The sequence below is a fragment of the Ursus arctos genome, unplaced genomic scaffold (genome assembly GCF_023065955.2).
Source record: "Ursus arctos isolate Adak ecotype North America unplaced genomic scaffold, UrsArc2.0 scaffold_19, whole genome shotgun sequence".
Taxonomy (NCBI): Eukaryota; Metazoa; Chordata; class Mammalia; order Carnivora; family Ursidae; genus Ursus; species Ursus arctos.
In genome coordinates this window covers 53,085,304-53,097,600 of record NW_026622863.1, presented here as the reverse complement: position 1 = coordinate 53,097,600, position 12,297 = coordinate 53,085,304, and the positions used below count along the sequence as shown (strand labels likewise).

General features: G+C 44.3%; 1 long non-coding RNA gene across 1 annotated transcript; it reads left to right on the top strand.

Moving 5' to 3' along the window:
* The first annotated feature begins 7,478 nt into the window (after positions 1-7,478).
* LOC130541839 (uncharacterized) lies at positions 7,479-12,297 on the top strand. Its single transcript, XR_008960049.1, has 3 exons — positions 7,479-7,729; positions 8,438-8,571; positions 9,099-12,297. It is a non-coding gene; the product is annotated as an uncharacterized LOC130541839 (long non-coding RNA).

Below are 12,297 nucleotides of genomic sequence, written 5' to 3'. Positions count from 1 at the left end.
AGGCCACTTGAAATTCTGGCCTTAAGCAAAAATTGAAGTTCTGTTTATGATTCTGTCGAGAATCATCTTACTCTAACTGTAGGGCTGCAGGTGCTGGAAGCCAAATGCAACAGTGCATCCAGTTAGTTGCTGAGCTATGCTTTTTGCTGAATTCCCAACCTTGCCACTTCTTTTAAATGAAATTCAAGTCTGAGCAAAGCTCTGAATCTACATTATTGAAATGGGGCTATCATGAAGGATTCAATCATCTTAGAAAACTTCACTCTCTCAAACCTTAAGAAACCTCCCTACTAATTCTTGTCATACCTCCCATGGGACAGAAAACTCTTTTAAAATTGAGTCTGCTCCCCTAGTCCCACCATTAGGGTTTGGTTGGTAAACAAAATCTGATTTTAATATGACTTATAGTTTGAAACAAAGAGTAATCTCACCCTGCAATATTTAATATCCTTTACTAATGATACCATCAAAACTGTAGGTGATATTTTTGGAAATGTATTCTGAGGATTAGAAGTGACTTGCATGACACATGTGGACGTGAAAGAATTCCGGAGTTTATAATGCTGCCTGGGTCATGTATGTCCACACCCCTGACTCATCTATTGCAAGGTCCCCTGTCAGGGTCGGTAGCCTTTGCATGTTCTTTGGACATGAAGCACTAGCATCTTCCCATTTCCCTCAAGTCTCCTCCTTTAGGTACTGGGACTTCTCGTGAGAGATTGCATTGGAAAGTTTTGAGGGGGCATCTGGGTGGCACAGTCGGTTAAGCCTCTGACTCCGTGTCAGCTCAGGTCCTAATCGTGCAGTCTTGGGATTGAGCCCTGCATCAGGCTACATGCTCAGCATGGCGTCTGCTTGAGACTCCCTCTCCCCCTGCCCCTCCCGCCTGCACACTCTCTCTCAAATAAACAGATAAATTTTTTAAAGAAATGTTACTGAACTATGGCATGTGTCGTAGCTGAATTACAGGGTAATGGTTAACCACAGGAAGAAAGTGAAATGGTCATAATAAACCACAGAACTCCAAGGATGTTCTGACAACCTGCTATTTCCACTGTGTTTAATAATTGGTCCTCAGGGTTGAAACTGCATTAGGGTTTTGTTTTAATTAAATACATTTCATGGCATGGCCGCCAAGTGACACATTGATCTGTGTTGATAGTAAAGGGTCTGAGCACTCTTGAGTGATTGTAATTAAAATCGCTATGAACATTTCCACTGGAATTCCTAAAAGACTTTCATTTAGTGAGGGCTTATAGGGGAATTATTATCTGGTTTAGCTTATAGCAGGTCCAGTTACTAGAAACCCATAATATGATTATTTTTCAAGGTCATGGGTATTTGTTAATATCTGTGTTACGACTAGATGCCCACCAAAAGTTTGTGCCTCTTTTTTATTGTCTGGAATTGATTCTGGAATGTGACGATCCAGGCACATCCTGCATTACTCAGCCACTATTGCTTCTAGTTATGGCTATTAGACTAATTTTCTTCAATGTGGTTTGAATAGCAGTATGTCAGTTGGGGCTTTGTTAATAAGACGACGTACTGTCCAGCTGGAAGAGGAATCTTGATAATACTGAATGGCAAAACTGCAGGAAGGAAGAACGCTGGGCCCCTAAACCGCTATTTGGAGGAAAGCCATCAGTCACCCAGGAGCACCAGCAATGGATTATTCTGTGAGTGAGAAATAAACTTGTATGTGTTAAGGTAATGCACTTAGGTTTTGATCGTAGTAGCTACTGTAATTCTAATCCACGTGGTATCTTTGACTACTGATGGGATCCCTGCTGTAACTCACGGCATCATAGAGTAAGAGTTGTGGTGGTAAGATAGTTCGCTATTGTGTAACAAATGACCCTAAAGCATAGTGGCTTAGAGCAAACGTATTTATCATCTCACCGTTTCTTTGGGAAAGGAATCCAGGCACGGCGTAGCTGGGAGTCTCAGCTCCCACAAGGCTGTAGGCAAGTCGTGGGCCAGTGCTGCAGTCATCTCAAGGCTTTATTGGAGGGGAATCATCTTCCGAACGTGCTTATTTAAAATGTTGGCTGGGTTGGGGTCCTTGCTGCGTTTTGGCTGGACACGTCCATTTTCCCCACATGGGCAGCTCACAGCATGGCAGCTGGCTTCCTTGAAAGTGAGCAGGCACGAGAGGGTACCTAAGGTGGAAACCAAAGTCCTTTTGTAACCTAATATTACTAGTGATGTCGCTTCTTTTTGTATTCGGTGAATTAGAAGTGCTCATGAGGTCCAGCTCATTTCCAAGGGGAGAGGATTACAAAAGGGTATGAATAACAGGAGGCAAGGTCATTGGGAGCCATCCCAACGGCTGTCTACCACAGTCTGCTCTGGCCGACTCCTTGACCCATGTCCTTTCACTTGAAAAACACACTCATCCTGCTTCCAAGACCCTCCCAAAGTCTCATCTCATTATAGCACCGGCTCAAAGCTAAGAATCTTGTCCTCTGAATTAGGTTTGGGGGCTGATGAGGCTAACGAGGTGCAGTTTCTTAAGGACAGTTCCTCTTGATCTACGGACCTCTGGAAGTAAGACATTATCGGCTGCCCCCCACTCCTCTTCTCCTGCAGGCAACACAGTGAAATCACTGGAGCATAGAAGTCGGAAATCTGGCCAGAAAAAACGTGTGGAAATTCCTTGATTAGGACTCGAGGCCTGGGACTAATTCACAGTCTGAACTCTCAGTTCTGCCATGTGTTTGCAACTCGGTAGTTTTCTAATCTTGCTTACTGGCATTTGAATTTTGGGAATCCAGTGGTCTCTATTTTGTATTTCCTGCCCCAGTATATCTACTGAGCTAATTCTCTTGAAAACTGTGTGAACTTTCTGTGAATCCCATTGGGTTTCACCCCATGGCACAAAAGCCACAGCCGTGTGTCATTAAATAGCACTCTGAGATACCAGTTTTGATTTTTCCGAGGTTCCAACAGATTTTACAGTCATACTCTTTTCTCTCTAGACCAGTTCCCGAGCAGTGCCCTGGACTTTATCTTTGCTTGGATGCCATTTCTTGATTTTAGCGTCATCTGCCATCTATGGAAGCTACAGATATTCAAAACCATCAAGTCCTGGCTTCTTGCTAATAGTCTTTCCCTCGGTTTAGCGCTCTCCTTTGCATGTTTCTATAAGCAGCAAGAAAAAAAAAAAAACAGGCAGCATTTTCAACACGTTGGTGAAAGTCTCCTCAGATCACCCAGTTCTACTCTCCACATTAGTTGCAAATAGTAGGGTTGCTACACTCTCTGTCACGACATAACAAGAACCCTCTTCTCTTCGGTTTCTAATAAGGCTCTTCCTCATGTTTTAAAAAAGACTTCCCAGCACTTAAAGTTCAAAATTTCTGGCTAATCTTTTATTTACGCAAGTATTGGACAAACTCCAGGCATCCCAGCTAAGGCTGAAAGACCTCAATAAAATAAGGCTTCAGCTACTACCTGTCTCTGGGGAGGCAGGGTTTGGCGATTGAGCTCAGCCAAGTGAACCACTTACCAAAATGTGTTAAAGAGCAACTGGACATATGCAGTGAGACAAGAATGGAGAAAACCAATAAGGTGCAGAAGACTGAAGATTAACAGAACCAGAAGCTCTATCTTTGAAAAGATGCAGAATGCATCCAAGCCTCTGAAGAAAGAAAGGAGGCTTTTTTTTTTAAAACCAACTGAACAACATCATCAACAACAACAAAAAGATAAGAGAAAAATGCAGAATAGAAAAGAGCAATGACTTAAGACATGGTAGAGAATTGAACACTCAACTATATGGTTATTAAATCTGAAATCTAAATGAAGGGGATAAACCCTTTGAGAAATACATAACTCCATGAGGAAACATAGGGAATATTACTTTTTTAAGATTTATTTATTTTAGAGAGAGAGAGCAAGTGGGCAGAGGCAGAGAAGAGAACCTCAAGCAAACTCCCCAATGAGTGAAGAGCCCTGCTCGGGGCTTGATCCAAGAACCCTGAGATCATGACCTGAGCCAAAATCAAGAGTCGGATGCTTAACTGACTGAGCCACTCAGGTGCCCCAATATAGAGAATATTAAATCAAGGCAAAAGTTTGTCAAAGACCTCTTACCCTAGAAGAATCCTGTTCAGATGGCTTTGAAGGCAAACTCTACCAAACTACCAAGAAATGGTTCATTCCTATCTTACAAAAATTATTTCAAGAAATGGAAAAAAGAGTAAAAGCTCATTTTATAAAGTTCATATAATCTTATCTCTGAAATAAGAACAACATATGATAATGAAAAGGTCTGTTTCACGTATGAACGTGACTGTTAAAATTTTACCTAATTAGCTGACTATATTCACCAGCTTCTTAAAAATTAACTATCATGATCAAATAGTGTGTTTTCCCACAAAATGAAGGACGGCTCCACATTAGGAAATCTTATCAATCAGTCTTTCACCACATTAATAGAATACAAGAGAAAAATTATATGATTACCTTAATGTAGAAAAGTGTCAGTTAAATAGACCACAACTAAACATTATACAAAACAGTATAATTACATTAAGCACAATAGTACCTAATGCTCTCACTTTGATATTAAGAATAGGACAGGTACAGCCAGTATTGCTGCTATGGACTAACATGGTACTGAAGGTCCAGCCATCCTCTAAGGAAAGAAGAAATTAAGACGTACTGATAGAAAAAGAGTAGATATGATTGTCATTATTGGTAGGTACGAGGATCTACAACTAGAACATGGAAGAGTGTTAGCAAGAGTGCCAGATTGACAGTCAACTTACATAATCAATCTTTTGTTTCCCCTTTATGCCATCTTTGGTTTTAATTGAGATTTAAAAAAAATATTTATTTATTTGACAGAGAGAGAGAGAGCAGCAGAGGGAGAGGGAGAAGCAGACTCCCTGCTGAGCAGGGAGCCCGACACGGGGCTTGATCCCAGGACCCCAGGATCATGACCCGAGCTGAAAGCAGATAGTTAACCAACTGAGCCACCCAGGCGCCCTTAATTGAGACTTTTATATTATTCTGTTTTCTTTCCTCTCTTGGGTGTTCTTTTCCCTCTGGCTCCCTTCAAGATTTTATCTTTGATCTTACGCATCTTGAATACGATATGCCTAGGTGTGTGTGTGTGTGTGTGTGTGTGTGTGTGTGTGTGTATTTGTATATATTTGTCCTGCATGGTATTCTCTGTGCTTCCTGGATCTGTGACTTGGTGTCTGTCACTTTAACTTTGGAAACCCTCAGCCATTAATACTTCAAATATTTCTTTTCCTTTCTTCTACTGGTATTACAATTATGCATACTTTACACCTTTTGTAATTGTCCCATAGTTCTTGGATTTCTGGGTGTTTTTTTTTTTTTTCATTCTTTGTTTCTCTTTGTATCTCAGTTTGGAAATTTTCTCTTGACATATCCTCAGACTCACTCATTCTCTCCCCAGCTGTGTCTGGTCTATTAATGAGCCCATCAAAGGCAGTCTTTATTTCTGGTACAGCGCTTTAACTTTCTAGCATTTCCTTTTGGTCCTTTCTTAGAGCTTCCATCTCTCTGCTTATGTTATCCCTCTGTTTTTGCATGATGTAAGTTTTTGCACTTTTCCCATTAGTCACCTTAACATATTAATCACATTTATTTTACATTCCCAGGATAATTCCAAAATGTGCCATGTCTGAATCTGGTTCTAATGCTTGCTTTGTTTCCTCAGACTGTTTTTTTTCTTGTGCATGCCTAGTAATTTTTTGTTGAAAGCTGGACATGATGTACTAGGTACTAGGAACTAATTAGACTTTTAGTGTAAGGTTTTATGTTAATTTGGCTAGGCTTCTGTCTAATGTATGCTGTAGCTGTTGGTCCCAGAGGCTTTGGTTTTCTTTAATTTTTTTGCTTTTTTATTCCCTGATATCTTTGGGTTTTCCTAAGAAGTCTTTCTTACACAGAGTTGTGTCTTGCAGCTTGTTGTAATCTGCTCTTCTTACACTAAAGCCCTGTGTTGTAGTCAAATATTGGGAAGGGGAACTATTGTATAATCATTATGATTAAATCTCAGCTTTTCAATGGGCTTGAGTCCTTGGGCTGTGACCTTCAGAAGTGCTTCTTAGCCCTTACTGAGCCAGGAAGGCTAGAAGGGCTGGAGCTGCTCAATTGCCCTTCCTCCCCGTCCAAAAAGGCTCTGGTATGTAGTTTTCCTAAGAGTGCACAACTTTGTTACGGAGAATATTCTGAGTGTACTCTGAAATGTTTCCTCTTCCCCTCTCCCTGGCCCAACCTAAGGAGTTTCCCCTCACCCCTATCTTTAGAGTTAGAACATGGTGGAGTTCCTGGAGGTAAGATTCATGGAAATGTGGCCAAGATTCGGCCCCCAGGAGTTTTTAACTCACAAGCTAGTCCATGCTGAGCCTCCAGTTCACCAAAATTACCAGTTAAGAGTTGGGATCAGATTACGGCTCCAGTACTTTCTGCTTCAGGTAAGCTCATACTTGCCATGATATTCTGTATTAGCCTGTCTCTCCAGATTCTTGGGTGTGGTTTCATTTGTGACTTCGTTTCTCTGATGGATCTAAAAAAAAGTTGATTTTCAGTTTGAGTGTTTTTTTTGTGAAGATGTGAATGAAGGTTTCCAAGCTCTTTATACATTACTTCTAAAATGGAAAGTATCGCTATAGCTTTTATCTGATTCTAACCACAAAGTATCAGAAACACAAGATTCCACATACAATTTCCTAGAGATGACATTCTCATAGCTAGAATTCACTTCGTGACGGGGCCCACCAAGTCAGGGAGATGCAACCTGGAAATCCAGCTCCAGGTGGGGCTGTGCTGCTTGGGGGGTGACGTGTGGTGGGCCAGTCTCAGCACACTCAAGCTATGTGTCTTCGTGGGGCTCTTAGTCTCGCAAGGCGAGAGAAAACGGGCGAGGGGCGTAGACTCCATCAGAGAAAGGACTGAGCATGAACTAAGGACACACACACACTGAGCATGAACTAAGACAGGGCACACACACTGTCTCTCTCTCTCTCTCTCTCTCTCGGAAAGTCACAAATCACGCAAGTGCACAAAAGCAACACCCATCTTCACTCACCTCCTAACCCTAAAGCACAGCCTGTGGGCCCTAAGCCCCGCCCACTTTCCACGCGCCTGCTCCCCTCCTGCAGTCCTATAGGCGCAGGGAGACTCAGGCCTCCGCGCTGGGCGCCTCATGGCTGCGCCTGCGCATTCGGAGCCTGGCGGGGGCTCCCAGAATCCGTGGTCAGCACGCTTCGGGGAGGCGGCCTGTACTTGGGGCAACCAAAGCCGGGGCTGAGAGTTTTCTGGGCGGCTCTATTCCGCGCCAGCGGGTCTCTACACAGCAGCGGTCCCCAGCCCGCAGTGGTGGGAAACTAAGCCCCGTAGCGTGCCGCCCCGTCTGGACTACCCTCCCCAGGGGCCGTTGCGGCGGAGGACACGCCCACTTCCGGCGGGGACCGGGAGGGCGGGTGAGGGCAGGCGGGCGGCTGCTGAGGAGAAAGCCGGTCCGCGCAGGAGCTGGCTGCTGACGGTCTGATAGGGAGGTGCGGCCGCGCGCGTCAGGCAGCCCGTGGGCGGCGGGTCGTGCGGGAACGGATGACTGCGCGAGGCCGGGCTCCGGACAGCCTCCCGAGGGAGGCCAGCCCTGCGCACTCCCGCCGCCGCCGCGAACCCGGCGCTCGCCCGGTTGGGGCCGTGAGGCTGGAGGGGCGGACCGGGGCTGAGTGCACAGGTAGGGGTGACAGGTGGCTGGGGCACGGCGGCGCGTGTGCCAGAGGAGGGCGTCCCCGGCCGCGGGGGCCGGTGGACCCAGGAGTCCAGAGTCGGGGAGTCCCTGGGGCGGGAGCGTGAGGCTGACCTGTCCAGAGAGTCGGGGGGCGGTGTCCCTGGGGCCGGAGCGTGAGGCTGAAGTGTCCAGAGAGTCGGGGGGAGCGTCTCTGGGCCCGGAGTGTGAGGCTCACCTGTCCAGAGAGTCGGGAGGAGCGTCCCTGGTCCCGGAGCGTGAGGCTGACCTGTCCAGGAGTCGGGGGGGGGGGGTGTCCCTGGGCCCGGAGTGTGAGGTTGACCCGTCCAGGGAGTTGGGGGGAGGAGGGTCCCCGGTGCCAGAGTGTAAGGTTGACCTGCAGAGTCCCTTGACCGGGTCTAAGGCCCTGGCCCCCAGGTCATTGTGGGATGGGGCTTGCTGGTTAGGGGATGTTCCCAGCCTCCTCTGGAAATGGAGAGGGATCCCGGCCTTTCCAGGTGGAGGTCACAGAACTCTTCCCATTGCTGCCTGGCACCTCTCTGTTGCACCCCTCTCCCAGCCACCAGAGTTGAGGAGAGACAGAGTGGGAAGAAGCTCTGCTCACAGCCATACTGTTCTTTGCTGTTTTTGCTGAGTAACACCAAATATCGTGTAAATATATCACATCACGAAGTGGAAACTACCTCCTTTTTACAGATAGGACACTGAAGCATGCAGAGGACAAGTAATCGCTAGTGAGTGGAGGAGCCAGGATTCAGATGCGGAACTGGCTGATTCCAGAGTCCCCTCTGTACTGACTCTCATGTAATGCCCTCTGCCAACTGCTTGAGGTCAGTATCCTTAACCACTTGGGACAGCTGAAAAAGTGACTCTGAGAGGGTAAATAACCTCAAGGGTTGAGATCCCAAAACCACCACTGAGTAAGTTTCTGTTTCTCAAACTCTGACTGAAGAAACTTGGCTTAGAGTGGGCAAGGGACTTCTTTAAAACTATACTTTGTCACAAAGCAAAATGGGACTGTTGATGGGGTTTTTTTTGGTCCAGTCTCTGTAAGCCACATGGACTCTTTGTTGTAACAGAGGTCATACTTCCCTTCCGGAGGAGATGGCTTTTTCCAAGTGTTGATAATGAATGGGTGGCTTTGAGAGAGGAGGAGCTTGTGTTCAGCCTGAAAACCCAGAGCAGAGAAGAACCCCAGCTGTAAATTATAGGTGTCCCCGTGAGTGCCTGGACTGTGAGGGGATATTAGAGTGGGAGTGGGGGAGTGAGAATAGAGGGAGCTGAAGGGAGGAAAGAGTTTCTTGGCAGTAATTATTAGGGCTACTCAGCTTCTCGGTACTCCTTTCTCCTCTCCCAGCTCTGCCCTCTCAGGATAAAGCCCTTCTCCTAATGAGGAGCCAGGAGGAGGAGGTGGTGATGGGAGTTGAACTTCTTAAAGCCACATCCCTGGTGAGTTAGAGTTCCCTCTTTCCTTCTTAAAATACAGTCTTGCTTTCCAGGATTTGGTAGTGTTTGTTTCCTTCTGAAGATTGTCTGCTTAAGTGTTCCACACTGGGACCTGTTTCCTATTTCCTCCCTTTCTAATGTGTGATGGGGCCACAGAGTAGACTCAAATAACACAGTGCCCTCTCAGAGCTTCCTTTTCTTTCATTTAGTCTTCATTTAAGAAATGAGCCACTCTGAGCTCTTCCATGTGCTGTTTTTTCATAAGTATATGACAACACAGAAGTATAGTCCTTAGAGAAAATTTGAGAGCCATGATCTGCCTACTTCATAAGTAGCCATCCTGGCTTTCAGAGAGCTTTTTTTCTTTTCTTTCTTTTTTTTTTTTTTAAGATTTTAATTTATTTATTTGACAGAGAGACAGCCAGCGAGAGAGGGAACACAAGCAGGGGGAGTGGGAGATGAAGAAGCAGGCTCCCAGTGGAAGAGCCTGTTGTGGGGCTCGATCCCAAGACCCTGGGATCACGCCCTGAGCCGAAGGCAGATACTTAATGACTGAGCCACCCAGGCACCCCTTTCAGAGAGCTTATAATCTGATGAAGTGAAAAGGCAGCGAACATTTATTTATGCAAAACGATCAGTGCTGTAGGTGTAGACTAGACTCCCTCCAGAGTAGTGGGGAAGGACCATTCATAGGCCATATGAATACCTTTGGGTGGGTTAGAAAAAGGTGTCCTTGCCTCGAGTGGTGAAGCTCTGTGACAGGCCACAATCTAGCAAGAGGAGATCTATTTTTACCTCCTTTTTGCCTCCCTGGTGAGAGATCCTTGAATGGCATATGGCCTGCACAATCATACTTACTGTTGGAGGGAGGAGGGGTTGGGAGGTGTGATTCCTGAGTTGTATCTTGAAGGAAGAGGAAGAGATCTGCAGGCATAGGTGAGATGGCTGGCATTTGGGCCAGAGTATTCAAAGGTTTCCCCTCCCCACTTGACTTGGAACCGTGAGCATCTTAAAATGCCAGGGAATGTTCTATATCCTTTTTTCTTTCTAGGATGAATACCATAATCTATGTAATCAGCCCCTTGTTCCATAGCTAAATTATTGCCAATGTTTTATTATTTAACAGAGCTTATTGCAGTGATCATCTTTGTTGTTGAATTTTTGTCCTCATCCCTGATTATTTTCTTGGACTAAATTCCTAATTTTTCATTTCTTGTGGATTAGAGTTTCTCAAATTTTACTCCAGAGCATTTTTAATTTTAATATTTTTATGATCAATAGTAGATTTAAGAACTATAATTCATGTTCTGATTAAAGTGAACTGCTAAACGAGTGTCATTAGCAAATTTTATGGTAAGAAATTATAAAATTTGATGAATAAACTTAAAAACTTATCAAAAAATAACAGGATAGTAAAATTGTCTTTATTTTATGTAAAAGACACATTGAGCAACTTATATCAAAGCAAAACACCTTTTCTGATCAGATACAATGCCACAAAACATGTACTACTAATGGAACTTGTTTCCTAAGCATTTAAACATCTTAGATGTAAGCAGTGTTGTTATTTGTGAGAGGAAAATATTTGAAGAGTGGCAGAGTATGGTATAAAGATTAATAACATGACTGTAGCACCAGACTGCATGGGTACAAATTCCAGCTCCACTATATACTAGATAGATCACCTTAATTTCAGTTTCCTCAACCATAAAATGGGAATAATACCAGTATCTAATATATAGTACTGTTGTGAGCACTAATGAGTTAATGTATTTAAGTATTTAGAAAAGTACCTGGCACATGATAAGCACTAGATAAACATTAGCTTTATATGCTGTTATTTGCCTGAATAGCTACTGTTTGCCTCTGTGCCCTTGTAGTGCTTCATACAATATATATAATACCCACGTGGTGTACACACTGTATCATATATGTGAAAAACCCACAGTATGATGTTTGATGCACAAGAAACCCTAAACATCAGGAGGCTTTTTATATCCAATGGAATACTAATTTTAAAACTAGTAATAATTTACACTGAATTTGAGAGCGTCCTTGGTCTGAGTAATATGGACTGAGTTCACTTTACCCTGTCTTTCCCACTGAAAGGTGCTGTAGAACCAGAACAGCATGCCCGGAGCAGCATTTTGAAGTCTCTAAAAAGCAAATAGTAGCAGGCTGATTGGGGAAGAAACCCAAAATGTGATGTGTTTACCTTTTTTTTTTTTTCCTCCCAATATGTCCTAGCATGGATTCAGCAACGCACAAAACCCAGAAGGGGGTTTTGGCATGGATAAAAAGAACTGCAGGAGAAAACCTAGTTCAGTCTCAAGAAGTAGGAAGGGGATCTAATGCTCAGAGAGGGTGGATGGAAATCTGCCTTAAAAAACAAGTTCTCTGTTTTCTCGTGCCCTGAGATAGTAGCAGTGGGGTCTGCAGAAGTCTAAAACTCTGAAGGAGGAGAAATTTTCTCTATTATTGAAGAAGCTATGTTCCCCAGAGGGTGGAGTAAATTCTTACTGCCCCTTTTTTCCCCCCTGCTTTTCTTCTTTCCTTTCTTGGCCCCAGGGGTGGGTACAGTGAGCATAGGTGCACAGTAGAGTAGAATCAATAAGCCCCAGTTATTTGGCCAGGGAACTGAAAAGGGGAACCCCTAAGAGATAGAAAACACTGGAGAGACCACAGAGAAGGAGGAGCTTTGGGAGTCAACCATATGAAGTTGTTTATGAACTCCTGGGCTCACTCTAAGTTGCTCATGCATGTATCTGGCCCTGGAGAGCATACCATAGTCTATGAGAAGTGGACTCCAGGATAGATCGCTGGCCACCGAGTAGTACACAAGTAGGACAGAGGGGAATAGCACTTCGTAGACTTTGGAAATGGAGCCTGAACAAAGTATAAACATTCTCCATATAATTTAAACAAGGCATAGAGTCTCCTGACATCCAGAATGTCAAGGGTACTACCTAAAATTACTCAGCTAATGAAAAACTAGGGAAATTTCAATTCAGGGAAAAGAGAATCACCAGGTACCAACATTGATGTGACGTATATGTTGGAATTATCTGATAAAGATTTTAAAGCAGCTGTAACAAAAATACTCCCAACAA